Raw genomic sequence first — 7832 nt, forward strand, 5'->3', positions numbered from 1 at the left:
AAAAAGACGACGCCACAAGATTTTTTGCTCAAAGAGCCACGTTAAAGCAATAAAAAAAAATTCTTGTGTAGATTTTGGAGTACTATATTCTGAAGAAGGTTTTCTGAATTAATGGTTTCCTAAAAATTATTTTAAGTTTCAATCAGTGTGGTAGTAACGTTTCAATCACCTATGTACCAGTGTTATCACTTGAATTAGCGTTTCGTATGTATCAGTGTTTCTTATCACTTGAATTAGCGTTTCGTATGTATCAGTGTAAAAATATATTTTTAAATTGAGAATTATGTGAAATAACGCATTTTTGAATTGTTTATTGTTAATAATAATATTTTTTTTTAACATTAGAAAATAATTTCTTCACATTTATAGATCAGAATTTTTATTCAATTTAAAAAGTGATAAAATTATTTTCGTACAAAAAACACGCATGAACACGAAAGATAACTTAAACGCACTATAAAATATTATCTACAAGGAAAAAAAAAATATTTAAAACTGCAAATTGTTAGCGTAATTTGTTTAACATATAATTTTGAAAAACAATTGGTTACAAATTTAAATAATTAATAGTTATTATTTGTTTTAAACTAAAAAAGTTATGATAGAGAAATTGATTATTTTAGATAACATATTAGTTTAATAATTGAGTTATTATTGTAATTAATTTAATTACTATATTAATTATTTTCTAAAGACAGACTTACTTATTAAGGATAATATTGTATTGAAAATTTTCATTTATCATTAAATTTATTGTACAACTTGAAAATACATCAATAAGTGTTTGACATAATATAAAAAATCCTATTTAGCTTACTTAACATCAATTCATATTTATTATTTTTAAGATACAGTGAACTATAGGTGTTTTGTAATTTTTGATTTATGTGTCTTTACTATTTTTTTTTGCGAATATTAATTAAAATGAGTAGATGTTAAAATTTTATTAGTTCTGAAATTAGCAATAGCAAAACAAACAAAAAAAATTTGTCCTTAAATAAACATTAGAGTAGCAATTAAGCTTTAACTTTGAAAATAAACATATATGTTTTATAGCCTTTTCTAAATAATTATTGTTCGAAATTTAAGAGTTTTACAATAATTATTGGGGTGATTTTCTAAAATAGGGAGTTTTTTTTTCTTCATTATAGTAATTATTTACATCATAAAATTTTACCTTCTGTTATTTTTACATAATCAATTTTATATAAAATTTATAATTTAATATTTTTTGGGAAAAGGAAAAAGCATTATTAATTATTGGCAGGATATTTACAATTATATTGAATCAAATTTTACATTTTCAGTCATATTTAAAAATCTAATAAGGCTGTGTTTCCCAAACTTATGACTTTTGTGTACCCTTTCTGAATTTCTCGTAACTCTGTGTACGACTAATAAAAACTGTACGATAAGACCATGTGTACGATAAGACCATTATTAACTGTGTACGTGTACTGTGTACGATAAGACCATTATTAATGGTCTTATCCAAAGTTTTTTTTTTTGAATTGAAGTATATCCAGACATTTTTGTCAACAGTATAAAACTAATAAAAGGTTATTTGATACTAAATATGACATTAATTCTTTATTTAACGGAAAATAACAATAAAATTTAATTATTATCCCTTCTCATTATTATTTCTTTTTTAAATTACAATTTTGATTATACCTTAAAATAAGGACAATCTATCCCTACTATAATTTAATTATTAATGTGCTTTTTAAGTTGAATTTTTATTAATCAGGATTCATTGGTCTTCTAAAATAAATTAATAGTAACAAATTATTCTAAAATAAACAACAAATATTACTTACTAATCTTAGGATTGTGGAAGAGAAGCCAAAGGATAGGAAATTTCAGTTCCTTACGGCGTTCTTCTTGGGAATGATAGTGAAACTAGGTTTCACTTTTAAATTTTCCGTGTACCGGCACTTGCTACGTAACGCATGCGAGTGAAAGTGAAACTAAACTATTATTTAAGCAGAGGCTCAAGAATTCAGTGTCGTAAGCATTTTAATCCTACCTCCATTTTGTCTTCTTCTGTTGGAAAACAAGTTTATTATGCTGCACAATTTTTGCAATTATTCTTGAGTTAATTTTTATAAAATAAATTAAAGCGAAAATTTTGTATTGTTTTATCTTATTATTCGGAATTAATCCAAATAATTCTAAAGAATCTCAGAAAAAAAAATGTTTTAAGTAGCAAACAAGGAGTTAATTTTTATAAAATAAATTAAAGCGCAAATTTTTGTATTGTTTTATCTTATTATTCGAAATTAATCCAAATAGTTCTAAAGAATCTCAGAAAAAAAAAATGTTTTAAGTAGCAATCAATGGGGGGGGGGNGGGGGGGGGGGGGGAATTTCGACACTTTTTACATAAGTATTTGTAGTTTATTTTTCTTCGAAGGAAAAAAAAGTGTTAATTAAATTTTTTTTAATAACTTTTGTTATTTCTTATAGCTCTCTATCAGGATTTGAGGAGACGATAAATTTATACAGGTTTAAATCTACAGCATAAAATAAGTATAAAAATTATTTTATTTTTGCCAAGAATATAAATCGCAATAGTGTTTGCTTAAACTGTGAGCTAAATAAAGTTTTTTTTTGTAATTAATAAACTAATTTTCTGTTTGGTTGCAGAGTTTTACTACGTAAAAGCTCAAGAAATGTTAAATTTTTTGGCTGTTGCGTAAAAAATTGAGCACAGAAGAAATTTGCATTGAACCATTTATATGGAATCCAATATTTGAAAGAGTGCCTTTTTCAATATATCAATTTTGCTATTATAATCCAATTTAGGTTATGGAGCATTTCTTTAAGGTGAGAATTATTTAAACAAATAAAAAAAAGATCGTTCAAAAATATTACGTAAGCTCCTGTAGAGGGAGTAGTTAGTGATTTATTTTTGCTAATTAGGGGGAAAAAGGAGTATGAGCAATGCTAATATAAGACACTAAAATTTTATTATTTTAAACTACTTTTAAAAGCAAAAAAAAAAAAAAAAAAAGAAGTTACAAAAAATTAATTTTAAAGAAATTTCTAACTTGAAAAAAAAAAGTTAAATTTCTGGGCTGAAAAAAAAATTGGATTTTTTTTTTTTAAAGCGTTTAAAATTTTTATAACAATAATTTAAGCGTGTAAGCGGTTTATAATTTACTAATTTTTGCTTACAAATGGAGAGAGAGCGTTCTGAAGAGCTAAAACTAGGAGTATTTTTTTTTTCATTTCGTAAAATATGATGCATTTCCTTGTCATGTTTATACAATTTTTAATAGAGTCTAATTACTTCTTCTGGTGGACATTTTTATTACGAAGATGCATTACCTCGCCATGTTTACATAGTTTTGTTTAGAGTCTGATTATTACTTTTTCTGTTGGTGGACATATATATATATATATTTATGTAAAATTTTAATGACCCCAAACTAGAGAAGTTTGAAAGAATAACCAGAAATAAATTATTTTTTATTGATAGAATGAAATTATCTGATTAATCAATTTACATATGAAACTGTATCATTATAACTTTTTTGATCCAAAACAGCAAAAAAGATATTTATATATATATTGAATTGGATACAAAAGTATGAATGCTACGTTGACTTTTTTTAACAGTTATAACTCATTGTTTTGCTTACAGAATCTGATAATTTCTTTTTTCTTCTAATGGACATTTATTTTAAAGAATTTTTTTGTTTTGCAAATTAAAAAAAAATGTACAATTTTATTTAAAAAATCTATAATACTTGTATTCCTAGACAATACGGAGATAAATTTATGTACTAACTTTCTTATGGTAATTACTCAAACTAATAAATCATTTGATGGCAAAAAAAAAAAAAAAAAAATTAAGGATTTCCACCTACTTTAGTAAGCCGTCAAACGCCTTGATAGAACTCCTAAAATGTCATTTTAAAATGGCAAGATCACTCTAATTATAAAAGCAAACCTGATTTATTTCCGAAATATTTGCACTATTCAATAAAATAATACTCAGAGGTGAACGGAAGGGGGGTGCTTGGGCATGACGTTGACGAAAGGGGAGTAATTACAATTATAGGTGATGTTTAATGCATGTAAAAAAAGGATGGGGTATAATCTGTGTTGTGCACACTAAATAATAATAAAAACAAACATGAATGAAGCACAAATGAAAGGGGAAAAAAAAGGACATAATAAGAACCATCCGCAGTGTCGAAACACCAAATGACAGTTGCTAGGCCTGATTTAATGTTAGGCCCAACCCCAGAATTTAAAATTTTTTTTCTCCTCAATATTTTAACTTCAGCGTTATCTATTAGAATTATAAGTTAACAAAAATTTATTTAAAATTAAGTCCAAATTAACTAATATATCATAATTTATTTCAATTACAAACAGCTTAAAATCATTTTGTGAATGAACAAGTTAATTTATTTAAAGTTTCGACAAGGGAGACCCCTAATTTCTAGATCAGTCTCTGGATAGTTAAGAACTAGAGAGATAATCATGTGTAAAGTGGTTAAAACAATAGGGGCAGAGGAACATGTTTGAACAAGATAATCAAAGAGAGGTAGATTTAGATTAGAGAGATTATCCAAGCTATGTCCGAATTCGTTTTTTTTTTCTTTTTTAAAGTTTAGAATACTTTTTAACTTATCAACAACTTTTCTAAATTTCTGAACCAGTAGATCTTCCGGATGAAAAGATGCCAGGTTATGCAGAAGAAATAGAAGACTGGTGTCGAGACACTGAAAACGTCCCAGAATTTCAAATTTTAAATGAGGATGAAACTGTTGGCGAAATTTTGAATGAAATTCGGAACTCCACAGACGAAGAAGTAGGTGATCAAGTTCAAGATAGTGAACCTTTTCATATAGAAGAATGCAATGTATTAGATATTGCAATGAATGGGCTAGGACGTCAAAATGATGTTGATCCAGTTCAACTGATTTATTTAAAAAGAATAAGGCATATGGCTGCCCAAAAAAGTGCATCTTCTTTGAAACAAGTCTTTGCTGGATTTCTTTTGCAATGAAAAATAAAAAAAATGTGGTAAAAATCAGTAATTAACAAAAAAAAAAAGTTGAAATATGATAAAAAAATTCTAAATAAAAAGTTAAAAAAAAAAAAAAAAGAAAACTTTAAAACATAGTTATTTTAGACAGTACTTCTATCCCTAAACCTGGAAAAAGTGCGAAGGGAAGTTAGTGCATAAATAATAATCATTTAAACTAGATTTCAAACAACTTTCCAATTATCCGAACCACGTTCGGATAATCGGCGCTCTACTGCATTGTGAAATGGCGGGATACTAGAAAGATCATTAACGGAATTTTTCAGAGTATGGAAGGATTCCCAGAAATCAAGTTTGGTAGATTAAGAGCAGTTTTAAATGATTTTAGCAGAAGAAAACTCAAATCTGTGATTAGAATTCCAAATATGGTTGTCTCTTCTCCGATTATCTTATTCAAACTTGTTCCTCTGCCCTATTGGTTTTGCATGTGCTTGTTTCTTTACTTCTGAATTATCAATTAGGGTTTAGACGCTTATGAAGGTTTTTGTTTATCGAACTCAAACCATGGTATATCCATTTCGGCATTTCATTTAGTTTAATGCATGGCTAGTACTGGTTTCCCCACTGGTCTTTGGTAAAATCTACTTTGGTAATCGGAAATCTACTTAGTTTTAATTTCTACATCTTTGGGTGGAGCGATACTTCGAAGTACATTTATCACTCAACCTTAACCACACTTTCCCCCCCCCAATCTTTTGTTGTTGGCTGATTTGTTAGAACTTGTTCCCCTTCCCTATTCACACACCTTTTTGCAACTTGTTTGTAATTTGTTCTGCATCTTTGTGTTGCTATTGAAAAAGGCAATTCATTATAATACCAAACAATCATGTGCCCATTTTTGTGACTTTTTTTTCTTTTTTTAAAATAAAAATGAACAAATGTTTTCTTCAAAATTTTAATGAAAGGGTAAAAAAAAAAGAAGTTAAAGACAATAAATAGTGATCACAAACTCACTGAAGGGTATGATACACATTTTATGTAATATAACAGATCTGAGAGCAAACCTAACAACTTATGGGATTTTATTTCAGGGATTAACAGCTTTCTTTTTAAATATAGATGTGTATAAAGATTTTTCTTATCTACAGTTATAGCATAAATAACCATGTAAATTTCAATTTTGCAGAAGTGAACATGAAACACTTTCCAAAAAAAGAAAAGTTTATAATTATTATGATCCTCTTAACTCATTAATAAGTTTGTTAAAAATAAACTGTCATTTTATTTTGTCGTGCAGCCGTTAAGAGCCAGCAAGCAATCTAGTAATATAAAAATATTGAATTTAAACAGTCAATATGTCGCTATGATAATGTGATATGACTATGTAAATATTGTCGCTATGATAACTTAAAAGGCAAACTTTATTTACCTCTGGCTCATTTCATGTTAAACAACCCAAAAGATTTATCTTTGTTCCCCTCCCAGATGAACAGGCAAATTTAAAAGACTCAAATTTTTACACAAAAATATTTTAAAAAGTTTCAAATGTTTCTATAACATTTATCAGTTTAACATTATTTTCAATGTAGTGTATTTCAAGAGAGGTAGATAATTTTTTTTTTAAAATTGAATTCTTAGTTTCCGATTATTTTAAAATTGCTATTTACTATCCAATTCACAGCAAAATTTTCACAATTTTGTTGTTGTATAGAGATTTATAAAACATGGTAATAAGCAAACTTAAAAATCTTTTATAGCAAACAGAGGCCAATCTTACCTAAGGCTCACTTAAGATCCTTTAAAAAAAACAAAAAACTGCAATGAAATTTGAACGCATAATTTAAATTTTTTTCAGGCACAAAAATCAAAAATACATGTTAAAAGTTTGGTTAAACATATGTCAAAAATTTGGGTTATTTAAGCTGGAATGAACCATAAATATACTGACTATAAATATAATATTTTAAATCAAAATATTATGAAAGATGGAAAAATATATTACACAGAAATAAAGCCTGCTTTAAATAACAAATTACAGTAGAGTCCCAATTATCAGAGTTTCCCCTTTAACCGAGGTATCAAATATTTCAAGGATTTTTCCGTTCTAATACATTTTTTATTTTTAAAACTATCACTAAAAAAGAATTTTATCTTCCAAACACTCAGCAAAACAAGCTGACAGGACAACACGAAATTACTGATGAAATGATCGTTAATATCGTCAATAATGAACTTAGCGAAGATGATGAAGACAGTGACGATGAAAATCAACATATAAAAATCTCCCACATAGATGGACTAAAAGCTATCGAAAGTTTTTTGAAGAACAACACGAGGGGACATCAGCCATCCTGTTATTCTTAAAAAAAAAAGAAAAAGACGAAACATTGTCGCAGAAAAGCGCCCAAGTAATGCAAAAAAAAAAAAAAAAAAAAAAAAAAAAAAAAAAAAAAAAANAAAAAAAAAAAAAAAAAAAAAAAAAAAAAAAAAAAAAAAAATTAAGGATTTTTTAAAGCAAAAACTTCTTAATTCTTGTAAAATATGCTCTTTCAGTGCTTTTAAGTAAGCTTTTTTAATTATAATATGAATTGTAAATGGTGTACCTGTATAAATTTTGTATTTGTTAGCATATTATATTTATACCTGTCCCGCAGTCGACTGATCGTTAAGACACGGTCCCAGCAGATCAACGAAGTCAAGCATCACTGGCTGCGGCCAGTGTGGGGGTGGGTGACCACTTGGATCAGTCTGCGTAGGGACCGAGGGTGTGCGGTATTGGTCCTCGTTAAACTGTTCTACCGTAAAGTGCTCAACTTCGCGTGCAGGTC

General features: G+C 27.5%; 1 protein-coding gene across 2 annotated transcripts in view; it reads right to left on the minus strand.

The window, feature by feature from the left end:
* The window catches only part of LOC107441261 (uncharacterized), a 57252-nt gene extending 55333 nt beyond the window's left edge, over positions 1 to 1919 (minus strand). For both annotated transcript variants that reach the window (XM_043050749.2, XM_071179567.1), the window contains exon 1: positions 1821 to 1919. The gene's annotated coding sequence lies outside the window, so the exon portion shown is untranslated. The remainder of the gene's footprint in view (positions 1 to 1820) is intronic.
* Between the last annotated feature and the right edge of the window lie 5913 nt (positions 1920 to 7832).

Source organism: Parasteatoda tepidariorum, chromosome 4, assembly GCF_043381705.1.
Source record: "Parasteatoda tepidariorum isolate YZ-2023 chromosome 4, CAS_Ptep_4.0, whole genome shotgun sequence".
Lineage (NCBI taxonomy): Eukaryota > Metazoa > Arthropoda > Arachnida > Araneae > Theridiidae > Parasteatoda > Parasteatoda tepidariorum.